The sequence below is a fragment of the Tamandua tetradactyla genome, chromosome 7 (assembly GCF_023851605.1).
Source record: "Tamandua tetradactyla isolate mTamTet1 chromosome 7, mTamTet1.pri, whole genome shotgun sequence".
Classification (NCBI taxonomy): domain Eukaryota; kingdom Metazoa; phylum Chordata; class Mammalia; order Pilosa; family Myrmecophagidae; genus Tamandua; species Tamandua tetradactyla.
In genome coordinates this window covers 43,688,718-43,711,135 of record NC_135333.1, presented here as the reverse complement: position 1 = coordinate 43,711,135, position 22,418 = coordinate 43,688,718, and positions in this window count along the sequence as shown.

Sequence of the window (22,418 nt, the reverse complement as noted above, 5' to 3'; positions counted from 1 at the left end):
ATATAGAAAATAAAGACTGAGATGGTATAATCTAGGAATGCCTAGAGTGTACAATTATAGTGAGTAAATGTACAAAGCAAAACTGTTTTTGCATGAGGAAGAGCAAAGGAATGTCTATAGTGCAAGGTGTTGAAAATAGATTGTCATAACTTCAACTTCTCTGCAAGACTAAGGCAAGAAATATTTATATGTTACAAAATTTATATTTTGACTAGTGCATTTCCTAATTTAATGTATGTGGACAGTTTAATTGAACAACGTAAGTACATGGAACCTTGAATAGGGCATGAGATTTTGTAGGGTTGTCCAGGTTAGTGTGATGCCCTGATAAATTCCAGAGTGACTTAAACAGTGAATAAAGAAGTATTTGCCAAGTTTCCTTGGGGAAATGAGGAGAAGGGGGGAAAATTCAACTTCCCCATTTGGAGAATTCCTGATATTCTTGCAAGTAGTGGGGGCAACCAAATCAATAGGCCGGGCCCTCATTGTTGGATTTGTCCAATGAAACTTACTCCTGCAAAGGTCAGGCTAAGCCTACTAAAAATTAGGCCTGAGAGTTACCCCAGAGAACCTCTTTTGTTGCTCAGATGTGGTCTCACTCTCTCTAAGCCAACTCAATATGTGAATTCACTGCCTTCCCCTCTACATAGGACATGACTCCCAGGGGTGTAAATCTCCCTGGCAACTTGGGACAGAAAGCCTGGGATAAGCCAGGACCTGGCACCAAGAGATCGAGAAAGCCTTCTTGACCAAAGGGGGAAAGAAAGAAATGAGACAAAATAAAGTTTCAGTGGCTGAGAAATTTCAAACAGAGTTGAGGGGCTATCCTGGAGGTTGTTCTTATGTACTATATTGATATCTCTTTTTAGCTTATGGTGTATTGGAGTGACTAGAGGGAATTATCTGAAGCTGTTGAGCTGTGTTCCCATAGACTAGATTCTTGAAGACAATTGTGTAAAAATATGACATTTACAATGTGACTGTGTGATTGTGAGAACTTTGTATCTGATGCTCCTTATATTCAGGGTATTGACAGATGAGTAAAAAATATGGATATAAATAAATAAATAATAGAGGGGGCAAAGGGTAAAGTAAGTTGGGTAGAACAGTAGTGGTCAATGAGAGGGAGGGGTGAGGGGTATAGCATGTATGAGTTTTTTCTTTTGCTGGAGTGATGCAAATGTTCAAAAAATGATGATGGTGGGTGGTACAATGGTGGCTCAGTGGAAAGAATTCTCACCTGCCAAGCTGGAGACCCAGGTTCAATTCCTGGAGACTGCCTATGCAAAAATGAATAAATAAATATATAAATAAATTATCATAGTAATGAGTATACAACTATATGATGACATTGTGAGCCATTGATTGTACACCATGTATGGAATGTTTTTATGTCAAGAATATATGTTTGTATGTTATGTTTTTAACATAAAAATATTAAAATAAAAGGGCAGGCAATGGTGACTCAGTGGCAGAATTCTTGCCTGCCATTCTGGGGACCCAGGTTTGATTCTTGGAGCCTGCCCATGCCAAAAAAAAAGAAAAAGAAAAAATATTAAAATAAAAAAGAAATGAAAAAAAAAGAAAGGATGCTGAATTTTGTCAAATGTTTTTTCTTCATCGTTCAAGATTATCATGTGTTTTTTCTGCTTTTATTTATTGATGTTGCTTCTTGTGTTAATTGATTTTCTTGTGTTGAACCAGCCTTGCATACCTAGAATAAATCCCATTTGGTCATGCTGTGTAGAGCTTACAAATGCACTGAGGATTCGATTTGCTAGTATTTTGTTGAGGATTTTGCATCTATATTCATTAAAGAGATTGGTCGTACTTTTCCTTTCTTCTAGTATCTCTGTCTGGCTTTGGTCTTAGGGTGATGTTGGCCTCATAGAATGCATTAGTAGATTTCTCTACTCTTCTTTTTTTTTCTTTGAAGCTTTTGAGCAGGAGTGGCACTAATTCTTTCTTGATTGCTTGGTGGAATTTACATATGAAGCCATCTGGTCCTGGACTTTTTTTCTGGGGAGTTTCTTGATGATTGATTCAATTCCTTTACTTGTGACTGGTTTGTTGACATCATTTATTTCTTCTCAAGTCCAGGTTGATTATTCATGCCTTTCTAGGAAGTTGTCCACTTCATCTATGTTTTCTAATTTATTAGTACACAGTTGTTCATAGTATCCTGTCATTATCTCTTTTATTTCTGTGGGCTAAGTAGTTATGTCTCCTCTCCCATTTCTGATTTTGTTTATTTTCATCCTTGCTCATTTTTTTCTGCCAGCCTAGCTAAGGGTCCGTTGATTTTACTGATTTTCTCAAAGAACCAACTTCTGGTTTTGTTAATTCTCTCTACTGTTTTCAAATGAATTTATTCCTTCTCAAATCTTCATTAATTCTTTCCTTCTGTTTGTTTTGGAGTTAGTTTGCTATTCTTTGTTTAATTCTTCCAACTGAACTGTTAATTCTCATTTTTTTCTCTTCCTTCTTTTTAATATAGGCATTTAGTACAATAAATTTCCCTCTCAGCACTGCCTTTGCTACATCCCATAAGTTCTGATACATAGTGTTCCACTAGCCTCAAGATACTTACTGATTTCTAATTTCTTCCTTGATGCACTAGTTGTTTAAGAGTGTGCTGTTTAGCCTCCATATATTTGTGAATTTTCTGGCCTTTTTGTGTTATTGATTTCCAACTTCATTCCATAATGATCCAAGAAAGTGGTTTTTTTATTAATTAAAAAAAGAATTAACAAAACAATTAGAAATCATTCCATTCTACATGTACAATCAGTAATTCTTAATAACATCACATAGTTGCATATTCATCATTTCTTAGTACATTTGCATCGATTTAGAAAAAGAAATAAAAAGACAAAAGAATAAGAATTAAAACATTAATAGAAAGAAAAAAAAAACAAAAAACCTATACCTCACATGCAGCTTCATTCAGTGTTTTAACATAATTGCATTACAATTGGGTAGAATTGTGCTGTCCATTTCTGAGTTTTTATATCCGGTCCCGTTGTACAGTCTGTATCCCTTCAGCTCCAATTACCCCTTCTCTTTTTTTTTTTTAATTAATGGAAAAAAAGAAATTAACCCAACATTTAGAAATCATACCATTCTACATATGCAATCAGTAATTCTTAACATCCTCACATAGATGCATGATCATCATTTCTTAGTACATTTGCATCGGTTTAGAAAAACTAGCAACATAACCGAAAAAGATATAGAATGTTAATATAGAGACAAAAATAAAAGTAATAATAGTAAAGTCAAAACAAAACAAAACAAAACAAAACAAAAACCTATAGCTCAGATGCAGCTTCATTCAGTGTTTTAACAAGATTACTTTACAATTAGGTATTATTGTGTTGTCCATTTTTGAGTTTTTGTATCTAGTCCTGTTGCACAGTCTGTATCCCTTCAACTCCAATTGCCCATTATCTTACTATGTTTCTACCTCCTGCTGGACTCTGTTACCAATGACATATTCCAAATTTATTCTCGAATGTCTGTTCACATCAGTGGGACCATACAGTATTTGTCCTTTAGTTTTTGGCTAGACTCACTCAGCATAATGTTCTCTAGGTCCATCCATGTTATTACATGCTTCATAAGTTTATCCTGTCTTAAAGCTGCATAGTATTCCATCGTATGTATATACCACAGTTTGTTTAGCCACTCTTCTGTTGATGGAGATTTCGGCTGTTTCCATCTCTTTGCAATTGTAAATAACGCTGCTATAAACATTGGTGTGCAAATGTCCGTTTGTGTCTTTGCCCTTAAGTCCTTTGAGTAGATACCTAGCAATGGTATTGCTGGGTCGTATGGCAATTCTATATTCAGCTTTTTGAGGAACCGCCAAACTGCCTTCCACAGTGATTGCACCATTTGACATTCCCACCAACAGTGGATAAGTGTGCCTCTTTCTCCGCATCCTGTCCAGCACTTGTCATTTTCTGTTTTGTTGATAATGGCCATTCTGGTGGGTGTGAGATGATATCTCATTGTGGTTTTGATTTGCATTTCTCTAATGGCCAGGGACATTGAGCATCTCTTCATGTGCCTTTTGGCCATTTGTATTTCCTCTTCTGATAGGTGTCTGTTCAAGTCTTTTTCCCATTTTGTAATTGGGTTGGCTGTCTTTTTGTTGTTGAGATGAACAATCTCTTTATAAATTCTGGATACTAGACCTTTATCTGATATATCATTTCCAAATATTGTCTCCCATTGTGTAGGCTGTCTTTCTACTTTCTTGATGAAGTTCTTTGGTACACAAAAGTGTTTAATTTTGAGGAGCTCCCATTCATTTATTTCCTTCTTCAGTGTTCTTGCTTTAGGTTTAAGGTCCATAAAACCGCCTCCAGTTGTAAGATCCATAAGATATCTCCCAACATTTTCCTCTAACTGTTTTATGGTCTTAGACCTAATGTTTAGATCTTTGATCCATTTTGAGTTAACTTTTGTATAGGGTGTGAGAGATGGGTCTTCTTTCATTCTTTTTCATATGGATATCCAGTTCTCTAGGCACCATTTATTGAAGAGACTGTTCTGTCCCAGGTGAGTTGGCTTGACTGCCTTATCAAAGATCAAATGTCCATAGATGAGAGGGTCTATATCTGAGCACTCTGTTCGATTCCATTGGTCGATATATCTATCTTTATGCCAATACCATGCTGTTTTGACCACTGTGGCTTCATAATATGCCTTAAAGTCTGGCATCGCTAGACCTCCAGCTTCGTTTTTTTTCCTCAAGATGTTTTTAGCAATTCGGGGCACCCTGCCCTTCCAGATAAATTTGCTTATTGGTTTTTCTATTTCTGAAAAATAAGTTATTGGGATTTTGATTGGTATTGCATTGAATCTGTAAATCAATTTAGGTAGGATTGACATCTTAACTATATTTAGTCTTCCAATCCATGAACACGGTATGCCCTTCCATCTATTTAGGTCTTCTGTGATTTCTTTTAACAGTTTTTTGTAGTTTTCTTTATATAGGTTTTTTGTCTCTTTAGTTAAATTTATTCCTAGGTATTTTATTCTTTTAGTTGCAATTGTAAATGGGATTCGTTTCTTGATTTCCCCCTCAGCTTGTTCATTAGTAGTGTATAGAAATGCTACAGATTTTTGAATGTTGATCTTGTAACCTGCTACTTTGCTGTACTCATTTATTAGCTCTAGTAGTTTTGTTGTGGATTTTTCCGGGTTTTCGACGTATAGTATCATATCGTCTGCAAACAGTGATAGTTTTACTTCTTCCTTTCCAATTTTGATGCCTTGTATTTCTTTTTCTTGTCTAATTGCTCTGGCTAGAACCTCCAACACAATGTTGAATAATAGTGGTGATAGTGGACATCCGTGTCTTGTTCCTGATCTTAGGGGGAAAGTTTTCAATTTTTCCCCATTGAGGATGATATTAGCTGTGGGTTTTTCATATATTCCCTCTATCATTTTAAGGAAGTTCCCTTGTATTCCTATCTTTTGAAGTGTTTTCAACAGGAAAGGATGTTGAATCTTGTCAAATGCCTTCTCTGCATCAATTGAGATGATCATGTGATTTTTCTGCTTTGATTTGTTGATATGGTGTATTACATTAATTGATTTTCTTATGTTGAACCATCCTTGCATACCTGGGATGAATCCTACTTGGTCATGATGTATAATTCTTTTAATGTGTTGTTGGATACGATTTGCTAGAATTTTATTGAGGATTTTTGCATCTATATTCATTAGAGAGATTGGTCTGTAGTTTTCATTTTTTGTAATATCTTTGCCTGGTTTTGGTATGAGGGTGATGTTGGCTTCATAGAATGAATTAGGTAGTTTTCCCTCCACTTCGATTTTTTTGAAGAGTTTGAGGAGAATTGGTACTAATTCTTTCTGGAACGTTTGGTAGAATTCACATGTGAAGCCATCTGGTCCTGGACTTTTCTTTTTAGGAAGCTTTTGAATGACTAATTCAATTTCTTTACTTGTGATTGGTTTGTTGAGGTCATCTATGTCTTCTTGAGTCAAAGTTGGTTGTTCATGTCTTTCCAGGAACCCGTCCATTTCCTCTAAATTGTTGTATTTATTAGCGTAAAGTTGTTCATAGTATCCTGTTATTACCTCCTTTATTTCCATGGGGTCAGTAGTTATGTCTCCTCTTCCATTTCTGATCTTATTTATTTGCATCCTCTCTCTTCTTCTTTTTGTCAATCTTGATAAGGGCCCATCAATCTTGTTGATTTTCTCATAGAACCAACTTCTGGTCTTATTGATTTTCTCTATTGTTTTCATGTTTTCAATTTCATTTATTTCTGCTCTGATCTTTGTTATTTCTTTCCTTTTGCTTGTTTTGGGATTAGTTTGCTGTTCTTTCTCCAGTTCTTCCAAGTGAACAGTTAATTCCTGCATTTTTGCCTTTTCTTCTTTTCTGATATAGGCATTTAGGGCAATAAATTTCCCTCTTAGCACTGCCTTTGCTGCATCCCATAAGTTTTGATATGTTGTGTTTTCATTTTCATTTGCCTCGAGGTATTTACTAATTTCTCTTGCACTTTCTTCTTTGACCCACTCGTTGTTTAAGAGTGTGTTGTTGAGCCTCCACGTATTTGTGAATTTTCTGGCATTCCGCCTGTTATTGATTTCCAACTTCATTCCTTTATGATCCGAGAAAGTGTTGTGTATGATTTCAATCTTTTTAAATTTGTTAAGACTTGCTTTGTGACCCAGCATATGGTCTATCTTTGAGAATGATCCATGAGCACTTGAGAAAAAGGTGTATCCTGCTGTTGTGGGATTTAATGTCCTATAAATGTCTGTTAAGTCTAGCTCCTTTATAGTAATATTCAGATTCTCTCTTTCTTTATTGATCCTCTGTCTAGATGTTCTGTCCATTGATGAGAGTGGGGAATTGAAGTCTCCAACTATTATGGTATTTGTGTCTATTTCCTTTTTCAGTGTTTGCAGTGTATTCCTCATGTATTTTGGGGCATTCTGGTTCGGTGCGTAAATATTTATGATTGTTATGTCTTCTTGTTTAATTGTTCCTTTTGTTAGTATATAGTGTCCTTCTTTGTCTCTTTTAACTCTTTTACATTTGAAGTCTAACTTGTTGGATATTAGTATAGCCACTCCTGCTATTTTCTGGTTTTTATTTGCATGAAATATCTTTTCCCAACCTTTCACTTTCAACCTATGTTTATCTTTGGGTCTAAGATGTGTTTCCTGTAGACAGCATATAGAAGGATCCTGTTTTTTAATCCATTCTGCCGGTCTATGTCTTTTGATTGGGGAATTCAGTCCATTAACATTTAGTGTTATTATTGTTTGGATAATATTTTCCTCTACCATTTTGCCTTTTGTATTATATATATCATATCTGACTTTCCTTCTTTCTACACTCTTCTCCATACCTCTCTCTTCTGTCTTTTCAGTTCTGACTCTAGTGCTCCCTTTAGTATTTCTTGCAGAGCTGGTCTCTTGGTCACAAATTCTCTCAGTGACTTTTTGTCTGAGAATGTTTTAATTTCTCCCTCATTTTTGAAGGACAATTTTGCTGGATATAGGAGTCTTGGTTGGCAGTCTTCTCTTTTAGTAATTTAAATATATCATCCCACTGTCTTCTCGCCTCCATGGTTTCTGCTGAGAAATCTACACATAGTCTTATTGGGTTTCCCTTGTATGTGATGGATTGTTTTTCTCTTGCTGCTTTCAAGATCCTCTCTTTCTCTTTGACCTCTGACATTCTAACTAGTAAGTGTCTTGGAGAACGCCTATTTGGGTCTAATCTCTTTGGGGTGCGCTGCACTTCTTGGATCTGTAATTTTAGGTCTTTCATAAGAGTTGGGAAATTTTCAGTGAAAATTTCTTCCATTAGTTTTTCTCCTCCTTTTCCCTTCTCTTCTCCTTCTGGGACACCCACAACACGTATATTTGTGCGGTTCATATTGTCCTTGAGTTCCCTGATACCCTGTTCAAATTTTTCCATTCTTTTCCCGATAGTTTCTGTTTGTTTTTGGAATTCAGATGTTCCATCCTCCAAATCACTAATTCTATCTTCTGTCTCTTTGAATCTATCATTGTAGGTATCCATTGTTTTTTCTATCTTTTCTACTTTGTCCTTCACTTCCATAAGTTCTGTGATTTGTTTTTTCAGTTTTTCTATTTCTTCTTTATGTTCAGCCCATGTCTTCTTCATGTCCTCCCTCAATTTATCGATTTCGTTTTTGAAGAGGTTTTCCTTTTCTGTGCGTATATTCAGCATTAGTTGTCTCAGCTCCTGTATCTCATTTGAACTATTGGTTTGTTCCTTTGACTGTGCCATATTTTCAATTATTTGAGCGTGATCCGTTATCTTCTGTTGGCGTTTGCGCATTTAGACAGATTTCCCTGGGTATTGGATCCAAAAGTTTGGAAGATTTTTCTGTGAAATCTCTGGGTTCTGTTTTTCTTTTCCTGCCCAGTAGGTGGCGCTCGTGGCACACATTTGTCTGCAGGTCCCACCAGTAAAAGGTGCTGTGGGACCTTTAACTTTGGAAAACTCTCGCCGTCCAGGAGGTTCGCTAGCCGAAGCGGCTTGGAAGGGTTCGAGCCGGCCCGGGGTCCGAATGCGGGGAGGGTTGCTGGCCGCCGCAGCCCGGGAAAGCGCCCGTCCGAATTTCCTAGTTGCCCGGGTGACAAGCGTGGAGGGAGGGCGCCAGCGGCAGCGGCCCGCCCGGGAGAGTGCACATTCCCGGGGAGTCACGGGTTTGGAAGGGGCCTCCCCCACCTGTCACCGTTCTCCGCGGCCTGGGGATTTCCGATCCAATTCTCTCAGTTGGTCCGGGGGGCTGCGCGTGGTGTGGGCGCCAGCCGCCGCGGTTTCAGGGGACCGCCTCTCCAATTCTCCCAGCCGGCCCGGGAAGGGGGAAGGGAGTGACTCCGGCCGCTTGCCGCCCTGCCCGGTGAAGCCCGTGCGCCTCGGCGATCTCACCCGAGCGGCTTCTCTCAGTCAGCTAGCCGTTCCAGGATGGGGTACGCTGTCTTTTTTATCTCTGTTGTGGCTTTGGGAGCTGTTCTGTATCGTTTCTACTCCCCTAGTAGCTGTCCTGGAGAAGAAACTAAGATCCGCGCGTCTTACTAAGCCGCCATCTTCTCCGGAAGTCTCCAAGAAAGTGTTTTGTATAATTTCAATCCTTTTAAAATTTATTGAGGCTTGCTTTGCTATTGAAAAGATGGTCTATCTTTGGGAATGATCCATGAGCACTTGAGAAAAATGTGCACCCTGCTGTTGTGGGGTGTAATGTTCTGTAAATGTCTAAGTCTAATTCATTAATTATATTATTCAAAGTCTCTGTTTCTTATCAATTCTCTGTCTAGATGCTCTACCCATGGATGAGATTTGTGTATTGAATCCTCCAACTATTATTGCAGAGGTATCTATTTCTCCTTTCAGTCTTTTCTGTATTTGCCTCATATATTTTAGGGCACTCTGGATAAGTGTATGAATATTTATGATTGTTATGTCTTCTTGATGAATCATTCCCTTTATTAATATATAATGTCCTTCTTTGTCTCTTTTAATTATTTTACACAGAAAGTCTAATTGTTGGTTATTAGTATAGCTACCCCCACTCTTTTCTGGTTGTTGTTTGTGTGAAATATCATATTCCAGCCTTTTATTTTCAATCCAGTTTTGTCCTTGGAATTAAAGTGAGTCTCTTGTACACAGCATATGTGGGTCCTGTTTTTTAACCCGATCTGCCAGTGTATGTCTTTTGATTGGGAAGTTTAATCTTAACATTTGCTGTTATTACTGTAAACATGATGCATTCTTCTACCATTTCATCTTTTGGATTTTATATGTCATATATTTCTGTTTTCTGTTTTTACCTTTACTGATAGTCTTCATTTGTACACTTTTCTCCAGACCTCTCCTATCTTTGTCTATCTGCCTTTAGTATATCTTGTGGAGCCAATTTCTTAGTCACAAATTCTCTCAGTGATTGTTTGTCTGAAAATATTTTAATCTTCCCCTCATTTTTGAAGGACCATTTTGCTGGGTATAGAATTCTTGTTTGGCAGTTTTTCTCTTTCAGAATCTTGAATATATAATATCACTGCCTTCTCACCTCCATGGTTTCTGCTGAAAAATCCACACATAGTCTTATAGAACTTTCTTTGTATGTGATAGATTGATTTCTCTTGCTGCTTTCAGAATTCTCCCTTTGTCTTTGATATTTGACAATATGATTGGTAACTGTCTTGGAGTAGGTCTATTGGGATCTATTCCGTTGAGGATATGTTGCGCTTCTTGGATCTGTAATTTTATGTCTTTTGTAAGAGATGGAAATTTTCACTGATTATTTCCTCCATTAGTCTTTCTGCCCCTTTTCCCTTATCTTCTCCTTCTGGGACACCCATAAAACATATATTCATGTGCTTCGTGTTGTCACTGAATTCCTGAGAACTTCCTCATATCTTTCCATTCTTTTCCTTATCTGCTCTTTTGTGTGTTGGATTTCAGATGTCCTGTCCACTATTCACTAATCCTTTCATCTGCCTGTTCAAATCTGCTGTTGTGGTTCGCCATTATTTCTTTAATCTCTTCTATTGTGCCTTTCATTCTCATAATGCCTGCCATTTGTATTTTTCAAACATTTGAGATCATCTTTATATTTGCCGAATGTCTTCCTTAAAACCCTCATCTCTTTTGCCATATCTTTCCTCAACTCATTGATTTGATTTTTTGTGTGGGTTTACATATCTGTTTGATCATTCTGAATTAGTTTTTTCAACTCTTGTATTTCATTTGAAATGTTGGTTTGTTCCTTTGGGCCACATCTTCAATTTTCCTATTATGACTCACTATTTTTTACTGGTATTTAGGTGTCTGATTTCCTTACTTAGTTTATTCTGGAAATTATTTTCACTCTTTTACCTACGGTTTTCTTGTTAGTTGGTTCTGTTCTCTATCTGTTCTTTGGCATTCAGTTTAATTTAATTTATACCTCTAGCTTAGCTTCTGTTTAATGATTGAAATTTTTTCAGCTCTTGTTTTTCTGGTTCTTGTCCTGATTATATGGAACTTATTTTGAGGAGGGTCTCCTCAGATATGATCAACGCCAGTCAGATTTTCCAGACCAGACAGGCCCAGGTCTCAGAAGGAGGGTGTAATCAGTATCAATTTCCCTGAAGATGAGACCCAGCAGGTTGTGTGGCTTTTCTGTAGACCCTCTAGACTCTGTGCTTTTCATATCTTGCCCAGCAGGTGATGCTTGCGAGCCTGCCTCTCACCACCAGTGTAAAATGATGCAGAGCCTTTAATTCTCAGCAGACCATGGCCTTCCCCGTGGTGTGATTGAGACAGAGGCTGAGATGGAAGGCAAGCTTAGGCTGTTTTGATTCTCAGCCCCTGAAGTCTGAATTCCCTGAAGGAGGGCCACCACTTGATCTGGAGGCCACCTCCTTTTCTTGGGGAAGATACACCCTTTAGGGAATTATCTCCCCCACTGAACCCATTAGTTTTTCTCTCAGACCTATGTTAACTCAGTCTTTGCCTGGGTCCTACTGATAATTGAGAATTCCAGGGGCATTCTCTAATGAACTACTTGGAATGGTTTGAAATAAAATAAAAAATAAAATAAAATAAAATAATAAAATAAAATAAATAAAATAAAATAATAAAATAAAATAAAAAGAAAAGTCCCTTTTCAGAGTCAGTTTCCAGCCCTTAAGGTTTTAGTATTCTGAGCTCAGCCAACTCCAAAATCCTCTGTCTTTATTTTATTGTATTCTATTTCACTGTCTACCAGGGTGAAAACTGCAGTTGGAACTTGGCTGAGCTACCTTCCCTTGTCCCCATAGAAACTACTTAAAGATACTCCCTTTAGGGAATTAATCACATTCACCTGACCAGTTACTTTGTCTCTCAGACATGCCTTAATCCTGCCCTTGCCCAGACCAGTGCTGAAGCCTGAGAATGCTCACAATTCTATCTAATGAGCTGTTAAGAAATCTAAAAAAAGAAAAAGAGGAAAAAAGCCTTTTCAGAGCCACCCCCTGGGTTTTCCAATCAAGACCCAGAGTTGGTACTATGGTTTTATGTGCCGCCTTTTCTTGGGACCCAGCCATTTTCCAGTATTTGTTTTTTGTTTGTTTGTTTGTTTTTCTGTCAGCCCCACCTCCTCTCTGCTAGGATGAAAATTCCTGGTTCCTTTAGTATTTATTCCAGGCTTATCTGTTCTCAGGGCTTGTATTCAGCAGTCCACATTTGTTAATTAATCCCATAATCGGAACTTGGTTGAACTTCCTTCCTTGCTCCAAGTAGAGTATGCTTCTTTTTCCTTTTGCCCTGTCTGCCGTGCCCGTGGGGGAAGGGAGCCAGCTTCTGTGGCATGGGAGACTTACAGTTCTGTGTGGGATCTTAGCCGTTCCACCCCTTCCAGACTGGTGTAAGCTGTGTGCCCCATCACTGATGCCACCGCCTCCCACCCCCACAACTGTTGTTCCATATAGTTCCAGCTATTTACTAGCTGTCCTGGAAGATGCACTAAATCCAGGATGCTGCCATCCTGCCCTGTCTCTCCACTGTGGCTTCTTGCCATATGGGAGCCAGTGGTCCCTTGTGGCCTCTAGCAGGGCACAAAGGCTTTTTGTGCAGAATCCCCTCTCCCAGGAAATATGGAGGTGACATGTGTTGATGTGGACAGCTGGCACAAATTGATGACGTGGGACTCAGTCATGTTGTCTGGAGAACATGTTCTTGAAACTCCACAGGTAGGCAAGTTTCAGGATGTTCTCCTAAATGCATTTCAGGGAAAGGTCAGCCTTTACACACAAATGCCCAGAATTTGTATTTCAAATTCATGTGCTGTATTCCCTGCAGCAAACCCTCCAACTGAGCAGAAAACATTGTTGCAATGAGCCATTTCCTAAAACAATCCTGTAAGTGTGGCTCTAATGCCCGGGCGCCGACTGCTGGGACAATTGGTCATGATTTAACTTTAAGATTCAAAATCACCAGTGATGGCCAAAGTGACAAATGGCCAGAGCAGTGGCTTCAGGGAGCAGATGGCTTCTGCATGGTCGCTGTGGCATCAAGGGAGGGTGGACAGCTGGTCCTGGTGTAAATAACTGGGGCTGAGTCCCTTTGTGCCTGTTCCTCTCTTCACTTAACCAGGCACAGAGGGGGGCTGGGGCTGCAGTCACCCATGCCCTCAGCACAGGTCCCAAGCTGGACCTGAGTTTGGGCCCTGGTGGAGCTTTGCAGACCATGCTTCACTCCCCAAAGCCCCACTGCCTGGGATACCACTGAGGGACACCCCAAGTTGCTGTCCTTGTGCCTAGGGGCTCATTGTGAAGGTCTCTGCAGGTGCAACAGCACAGCACAAGCGGGGGCAGCTCTTGCAAACAATGGGGTGCTGTGATGTCCTGTGCCCACAGGGCAAGTAGCTAGGGATGCTAAGAGGCAACTGCGGCTCACAAGGAGTAACTGGCTCCTGGGAGCGCCTGGACTTGTATAAGGCTCCCAGAGACCCTATTTCCTGTGCCAGACCTTGGGCCTCAGGCACATGGTAGAAGTGACGACTCATCCCAAGCCCCCTGTGAGTCCTGCCCAGGGGCCTCTGCAGCTGGCTAGTGCAGCAGTGGGGATTTGCATGGCAGCCGTGCCCTATGCTGCTCCTGTGTGCCCTACTGGTCTTTGGGTGTCTACAATTTGGAAATGCTGAGCTTGGGCATAAAACATGCAAAACTAGTCTAAGTGAAGAGTTTAACCCCAAGACATTAGGAAAACAAAATCTGGAGATTTATTTTCAATGCTGGAAAAGACTTTTACCTACAGTTGCCCAAAGCCCCCCAGAAGAAGAGCTCTTGATGGGGACCCTGAAAGAGGGGCAGCAACACCTGCTCATCCAGTTCCTGCAGTAGCCCCCAGAGTCCATTCTGCGATGTGGGTGGTAAGTTGATGGTATAGGGGGAGGTCCCTAAACCAAGTCTCATGTGGATGGGAGATCCACATGCGAAAGGTGTGATCAGTGGAATTTCCAAGGTCTTTTATCTGTGCCCCTGTCGCTGCCTCCTTCCATCTATGCAACATGAATCAGACACGCTCCCCAAGACTCTCTTTCCTCCTGGCCCAGGTGGCACAGGGAGGCCCCTGTAGGAGGGGAGCAAATGGCCCTGGACCAGCAGCTCCCAAAGGCAACAACCAGACCATGGCAGAATTAAAGCAGCACAGACAGCACGGCCTGGCTCCCACGGGGAGTTGGGAGGCAATTTCCACCCCGAGGCACCTGGCCCCAGAAACTGCGTCTTCCCTTTCTCCACCATACCCGTGGCGGGGAGCAGTTGGCCTTTTGCTTAGACTTCATTCATTCCCCTCCTCTGCTTGCTCACTCATTCATTCAGCAAATGTGTGTACGCTCCAGCACTTGGGTTGAGCAGAGGATACAAAGTGGGAGCTACCCGGAGCCGGCCCTGATGAGGAGGTGAAGCATGCTGCGGACAACCTTGCGTAGGAGGTGGCCATGAGCAGGGACCCGGGGCCGGGGGGGGGGCAGCGGCATGGCTGCCACTGCCTTCACTGAAGGTCAGGGCCCATCTGGCCTTGTCCCAGACACCAGTGAGGGGCCATGCTTGGGAGCCCGACCTGGAGCATCCAAGCGTGGCTTTGAGCTGTGGAGGGGCAAGGACACCTGCTGGGAACTGGTGACTCTTCTCCGCCCGTCACCTTTTTCAGGTGATGGCAGTACAGCAATGCAACATCTCACAGTCGAGATTCTGAAGTCATGAAAGGTTAAAATCTTGATTAATCATTCACTGTGCGTCCCTATCAAGGTCATCTTAACTTGCCAAGGCTTGTAAGTTTCTCTTTAGGGAAACATGCTCTTAGGATCTGATGCGAATCCTCGTTAACCAAACGGTGAGTGCAGGGCTGCGTGTCAGAGCCGTAACTGATGGGCTCTAAAGGGCTGCCTCCGCCCCAGCCGGGAGGTTGGCTTCCTGCACTCTGAAGGTGGGCTCCCTGCAAGGCGAGGGATGAGTCACCCGTCACTCAGCATTATTTAAATTCCCGGCGAGAGGAAGTCAATAGGCAGCACAGATTGACACGCACACAGAGCGCCCACTGGAGACATCCAATAATGCCCCTCACTTCTGCCCATTATCTCACCTGCCATTTGAGGAGCAGCAGCTCAATATTGCTAGAATACTGATAATCCCCTGCATTGGCCAATGTGGCTTCCGGGGCTGCTGGAAACATTGCACTTCTCTCTTTCTTTGTACACAATGGCGGAGGGCAGTCTTAGGAATCAAGGGTTAACACGAGCTGGCCACTCTGAGGGGCCATTGACAAACTCATCTCCACCCGCAGTGTCCCCATCCCCACTGGCGTCCTGGCCTCTCTCCTGGACCTTCCTGACAGCTGGTCTTCCCACTCTGGGTTTCTCAAAGGAGATGCCCCTGAGATAGGGGAGCCAGCGCCGGAGCCGGCCTGGGAACTGGGGTTAGTGGAGGTGCCAGAGCCCCTCAGTGTGCCTGCCAGCCCCTCCACCCTCCGGGGTGGCCTGCGGGCAAACCCTGGGTCCCTTCTCGCTTCTTCCTCTTCACCTGGCAACGGTTCAGCTTGGCGCGCTTGGCTGTAGGCTGCCCCACCTGCACCAGCACCTCCGTCCCGACCCCCTCCGGGCTCTCTCACTGTGCAGCGGGTGTGCTGTGAGAGGCAGCAGCACAAAGAGAAGATCATACCCCTTGTGCATAAAGCAGCAAAAACGCACTACTGGAAGTACCAAAATGCAAAGCTTTTTTCTTTCTAATATAGTGTCCCTCTCACTTCTCATAGTGTCTTTTATTGGCTATTTCATGTCATCGTAGTACAGAGAAAATTAACTTTTAAATTAATAGCATGGACTCTACTGTCCCCCTTCAATTGGGAAATGTCAGTTCTCAACGCGATGTAAAAAGACTGAAGGCATCTGCGGAATCACAGCCAACATGAGCCTGGATTTCACAGTGATAGCAGGGCACGAAGGCATGCTCAGGCCCTCCTGAGAGGGCCCGTGGGGAGAGGGCTGGTCTCCTGGGCGAGCCCTTGAATGTGCCTCTGGGTACTGTCATGGAGGTGGAAGAGGGGGGTCTGCACTGGGGAAGCGGCCCAGGCCCACCTGTGCCCACTTCCAAGGGAGCCTGAGGACTACCTGGAGGGTGAAGGTGAGGTGTGACCTCCTCTCAGTCAGAGAAGGCCTCTTCCCAGGCTCATGCGTGAGGTGGGACCCACCTATGTCCCCTCAGCTCTTCTTTGCCTGTCGCCCCTGCACCCTCTCCTATGCCTGGGCCCCACCCTCCCCACCTTTCAGGGCAGCCTTGTCTACCAGGGCCCAAGAACACAGTCCAGATTGGGCAACCGTGGGCACGTGCTGTTAGGCCCAGGCTTCCTGCTAGAGCCCACCTAGGCACAGCCCAGAGACAAAGAGACACAGCCCCAGAGACACAGCCCACCAAGGACACAGCCGATCCAGAGACACAGCCCACCCAGGCACAGCCCACCCACACACCCACAGATACAAGCACCAGGGACACAGCCCACCCAGGGTCACAGCTCATCCAGGAACACAGCCCACCCGGGAACACAACCCACCCAGGGTTACAGCTCATCCAGAGACACAGCCCACCTGGGGACATAGTCCACCCAGGGTTACAGCCCACCCAGAGACATAGCTTTCCTGGGAATACAGCCCACTCAGGGTCACAGCCCACCCAGGGACACAGTACACCTGGGGTCACAGCCCACCCAAGGACACAGCCCACCCAGGGTCACAGCTCACCCAGAGACACAGCCCACCCAAAGTTACAGCCCACCCAGAAACAGAGCCCACTCGGGGACATAACTCATGTGGGGACACAGTTCACCCAGAGACACAGCCCACCCAGGGCGACAGCCCATCCAGAGACACAGCCCACCTATGGTCACAGCCCACTTGGGAACACAGCCCACTCAGAGACACAGCCCACCCGGTGACACAGCCCACCTGGAGACACAGCCTACCTGGGGACAGAGGCCACCCGGGGACACTGAGCTGCCTCTCCAAGAGTTCTGGACCATTGCCCTGAGGACACTAAGACTCTGAGCCTGACCGGGGCCAGATGGGCAAGGGCTGACAGCACGTAGGTTGGGCAGAGCAAGCAGGTCTGGAGGCCGAGCCAGGGTGCTGCCTCTCAACATCCGCACAGATGGGGCTTGCTTCAGGAGGGCAGGAAGGACCGGGGTTGCGGTGTGCTTGAGGTGTCCTGCCAGGGGCTGAGACCCGGCCTCATCCCCCTCACTGGGCATCGCACATGTGTCTCCTTGGTGTGCCTCAGTTTCCCTGTGCAGTGGCATGCTGATGGTGCCTTCCTTTAAGCCACTGGGTGTATCAGCTGGCACATGGGCGGAAGGCCCTAGAACAGTGCCAGCCCGTCCACAGGTCCATTCCACCTCTGCACTGCTGTCAGTCACACTGTAGGCAAAACAATGCACACCAAGGGTGGGGGCAGCCCAGGTGCCATTCTGGGACCTCTGGGTGGGCAGTCTGGTTAAGGAGCAAAACCGGGGCTAGGTAGGAAGACCAGGGTGCCCCAGGCCGCATCAACCCCACTGTGCTCGGGACGTTGTGGGGAATGGCACAGCAGCTCTCTGCTCCCAGCCACTCTGGGCCCTTGTCCGGGCCCCAGTCTGGAGGACCTGGCTGTTGGCTGCTCTTTCTGACCATGGGACCCCATGTCCCAGGCCTGCCCTTGTCCCCAGGGCACCTCCTGGAGACACCACCCCATTCTGGGCTCGGGTCCTCAGGTGGCACCTGCCAGAGAAGCAGGAAATAGGCACTACCCCCTTCGGGCCGCCCTCCCGCTGCAGGGCAGCTCCTGTCCCAGATTCTGTGCTGCCGGGACCCTCATGGCCACTAAAAAGGGGGACGGGGCGGGGAAAGTGGCACAGTTTGGAGCTGCAGCGCGGTGTCCGCTCCGGTGGGAGCCCCCGGCCCTGCTCCGGCAGCTCCGTCTCCTTGCCCAGCCCGATTGGCCTCCAAGAGTGCTGATGGCCTCACGCTCTGATTGTTTGTGGTTCTATTTAAAATGGGGCTGGAGGAGGGAAGAGGAAACGCAGAATGAGCTGGATGCTCAGGAGGGAGCCAAGCTGAGAGTGGAAAATGCGGTTTCCGTTTGGACCTCATTCCTATAGCCGGGGGTCCTGGAGACTCGGGCGAGCGAGGGCCAGCGCCCCAGACTGGGGCACCTGGGACCAAGCTTAGCCGCAATAGGGGCCTGTGGGGCTTCGGAAAAGCCTGGGCAGCTGCTGTGCGGAAATGGGCACTTCAGGAAGAGCTGTGGCTCTAGGGAACTTCCCCTCCTGCTGGGAAGTGGCTTTAAACTGGGGAAGGACCTGGCCAGAGGCAGCTGAGGGCCAGCGGCTGAGCCTCAGAAGCCGGATGGGCCCACTGGCTGCTCCCTGGCTGCTCCTGTAAGTGAACGATCGGGTGCCTGTGCCCTGCCAGGGAGATGGCCGCAGAAATCAGACACCTGGCCCCGGGTGCCGGGACAAGCTGCCCACCCATACCCGCAGCCCGGCCGCTTCTCTATGCCAAATGTGCGGGGCCTGTGCAGCTGGACGCTGGACTCATTTCACTCCACTGCCAGGTCAGAGCATAGAAACTTCCATCTCATTCTGTATCTCAGGCTACTCTGGGCTCCAAGCGGTGCTGTTCTCAGATACAGCTGCACTTTTAGGGAGAACCTTCATGAGTCGCCTCGTAGTGCTGTCATCCAGGGGACCTCAGAGAGTGGGAATGTGTGGGGCTCACGGCCTCATGGTCACCTGTTCAGTCAGGCCACGGGACATCCCATGAGACCCTTGGGCTAAACCACAGGAGCTGGGGACACTGGCCCCAAGCTCAGGGGCATCCTGCGCTTCAGTTAGAAGTGTATCAGCATCACCTTGCACACCTCTTATGGTTCACTCTTTCACTCATTCATTCACTAACTCACTCAGTCATCACATACTCATTCATTCACTTGGTCACTCATTCATTCACTCTCTGACTCACTCAGCCTGCTATCCAACCAACCACCCGTCTTGACAAGGCCTGCCCTATGCCAGGTGCCAGGCCGGGTGCTGGGGAAACAGGGGCACAAGCAAGCAGAGCTCATCCTTGGATGCCCGTGGCTTTCTGGTCAGACGGGCACTGGATAAGGGGATAAGGGTATGCTGAGAGAGGAAAGACCAGGGCAGGGCATTGTGGGGGCAGAACTGATGACCAGATCCAGGCTGGGAGGTGGCCACTGACCAATGGACAGCCATCGACCCAGAGGTGCCAGTGCAGGGACTCGCCCTCAAGGTGCAGTGTGGACAGAACTGGGTCCACACCAAAGGGCATGCCACCCCTGGGGGCCTACGGGTTTGCCTGGGGCTGAGAGCCATGTTCCCCCAGGGCAGAGGTGGCTGATGGGCATTTTCCTGTCCTGCCCAGGACCCCGGAGCCAGCAGGCCACACCGCGTCACACGTGTCCCCATCTGCCCCAGGATGGGACAGTGGACAGGTGTTATGGTCTTTGGTATCCAAGACACAGCCCCCCTCCCCCCAGCCCCCCATTACTGAGCAGTCTCGGAGTCTTGAAAACGTGGAGAAGCAACCGTGGATGAGCTCACCAGTGAGGACGAAGAGCTGGAGTGAGATGGAATCCTGCACTTGGGGCAACAGGAGGGGCGGGAGGGGGACTGACGTTGAGGACACGCTCCGTGGTGCCTGGGGAAGATGCTGTGTAACGGGGCGCCCTGCTCCAGCACCGCCTGGCTGGACGGAATGACGAGGGAGCCCTAAGGCCGCCCCCTGGAGGGGGCTCCACCTGCTGTGACAGGGTCCCACAGCCCCGTCTGCCACCCAGAGTGGAAGCCAGGCGAGCTGAGGGGAGGGCAGTGTCCAAAGGAAGGCACAATGCTGCGTGACCCCAGGAAAGGCATTTAGGGGGGAGAGCGGACCCCCCAGGGCCTGCGGACCTTCTTCCCCAAATCAGGGCTCCCTGTCAGTGGGCAGGTGGGGCTCGGCCCCTGAACTCAAAGAGGATGAAGAATCAAGTGTGATGCACACCCTCAGATTTGCTGAGGTGCCCCAAGAGATGGGCCTTAGGAGTGGAGCTGGGCAAGGGGTGGGAACCCCACAGGACTCCCGTGTTCCCCAGGCGAGCACAGGTCCCAGGCACCTGGCCAGGCCTGGAGGGAACTCCTTGATGGGTCGCGGGGGTCAGGGACTGGTCCACCCTCAGCCCACCCTCTACACTCCCTGGTGCCTGCCCCCTGTCTGACACCCACAGTTTGATTATCTTGTCCCTCCCCCTGCTGTTTCCAGTTGCCTCATTTCTGCCTCCTGTGGCCCCTCCCCCTGCTCCTGTAGGCTGGGACTCACCCTCCCCCAGCATGGGGCCTCTCACCTCCTGTACCTGGAGCCAATCAACACCGCCTCCCTGTGGCCTCTGACCCGCAGCCCTGAGGATTCTGCGGGAGCTGCAGCCCAGCAGAAAGGCGTGCCCTGCCCCCATCTTTCCCCAGGCCCCAGTGCGTGGTCCCAGCAACCTCCCGTTCCCCTCGTATGTGCTCCCTCCAACCCTGGCCTGGCTGGGGACCGAGGCAGAGGAAAGCCAGCCGGGAGAGCTCCAATCTCCAGGTCTGATTGGAGACAAGGGCGGCTGCGGACCTCACCTCCAGCCAGCCTTCCCCACCAGGAGCCAGGGGCTGGGGGCTGGCAGCAGGCTGCTTCCCTTTAGGGATGGGAAATGTCTTGCAGGTTTGGGGTTCAGGTAGGTGGCAAAGGGTGCTGGTCCCTGGGCCCCCCCAGGTGCACGGGGTCTGAAGCCAGGGCAGAGGGAGTCCTACGGCCGCCCCTGGACCCAGAGAGTGAGCTCTCGCTCCAGAGCTAAGCCTCCCTTGGGGGAGGATGTAACAGAGGGCTGGAGGAAGGAGGCTGAGGCCGGGAAGCCCCACGCCATGGGCCTCCTACCCTCTCTACTCCGGGATAAGGAAGCTTTGAGGTCAGCACACTCACAGCCCCATCCTGCAGCAGGTGAGATGGCACTGATGCCCAGAGAGGGCAGGAACTGTCTCCCAACCACAAAGCCAGCGAGAAGGCAGGCCAGGCAGGTGACCCCAGGGCCATAATCTCTGACCCCTGAACTGTCAAATTCAGCACCGAGACCCTTACTAGGGCTGGTGTGGGGGTCGGGGGCCACAGGAGGGTGCAAGCCCCGAATGCTGAATTCTGTCTTGGGGGTCTGGGCAGCCTGAGTCTCCCTGACTTGGGATCTCATCTAGTGCCACCAATGCAGAAACCCGAAATTACCTATCCCTCGGTCCCAGGCAGATGTGGATGCAGAGGCCCGTGAGCTCACTCTTGCCTTCTGGCATCAAGGGACACTCTACCCTCCAGGAGGCCAGGAAGGGCCTCATAGGGACCTGGCCAGCCCCACCCGGAACAGCCTCTCCCAAAGCTGCAGCTCTGCGGAGCTCCGAGGCTGACCGAGGCTCAATCGAGGCAGGCAGCCCCACCCGGCCAGCGTGTTTACTCTGCTCCTCTGAGCATCCATTGGAATAAAAGATTCTGTTGCTTGAAAGAAGACAGGAAACTCAGCAGCCCAGTCCCTGCCCCTTCCCTGCCCCCAGCCCATGCACATTCAGGCTTCATCCCCGTGGGCCCCTCTCAGCCTCAGTGACGCCTCCACCTCCTCCAGGTAGGCCTCTATATTAGTTAGGGTTTTCTAGAGAAACAGAATCAACAGGGAACACTTGCAAATATAAAATTTATGAAAGTGTCTCACATGACCGTAGGAACACAGAGTCCAAAATCCACAGGGCAGGCTGCGAAGCCGATGACTTCAATGGATGGCCTGAATGAACTCCACAGGAAAGGCCCACCAGCCAAAGCAGGAATGCAACCTGTCTCCTCTGAGTCCTCCTTAAAAGACTCTCCATGATTACATTTAGCATCACTAATTGCAGAAGACACTCCCCTTTGGCTGATTACAAATGGAATCAGCTGTGGATGCAGCTGACGTGATCACGACCTAATCCTATGAAATGTCCTCATTGCGACAGACAGGCCAGCGCTTGCCCAACCAGATAAACAGGTACCACAACTTGGCCAAGTTGACACCTGTCCCTAACCATGACAGCCTCCTTGACTGCCTCACCTTCAGACTGTACTTCCGAAGTCCCTGGACATCCCACCTGGGATGGCCCATGCCCGCCGGCTTCCCCTGCCTGAGCCGAGCTCTTGAGGAGCAGCCAGGGCCTCTACCTCCTCTCACCCAAGAATGAACCCCCAGTTCCATCATATATGCCTCTCTTCTGTGGACTTATTATAGGTTTAAAAATAATGGGTATTTGGCACTTATTTTGTTAGAGTCTGTGCCTGTCACCAACCCGATTT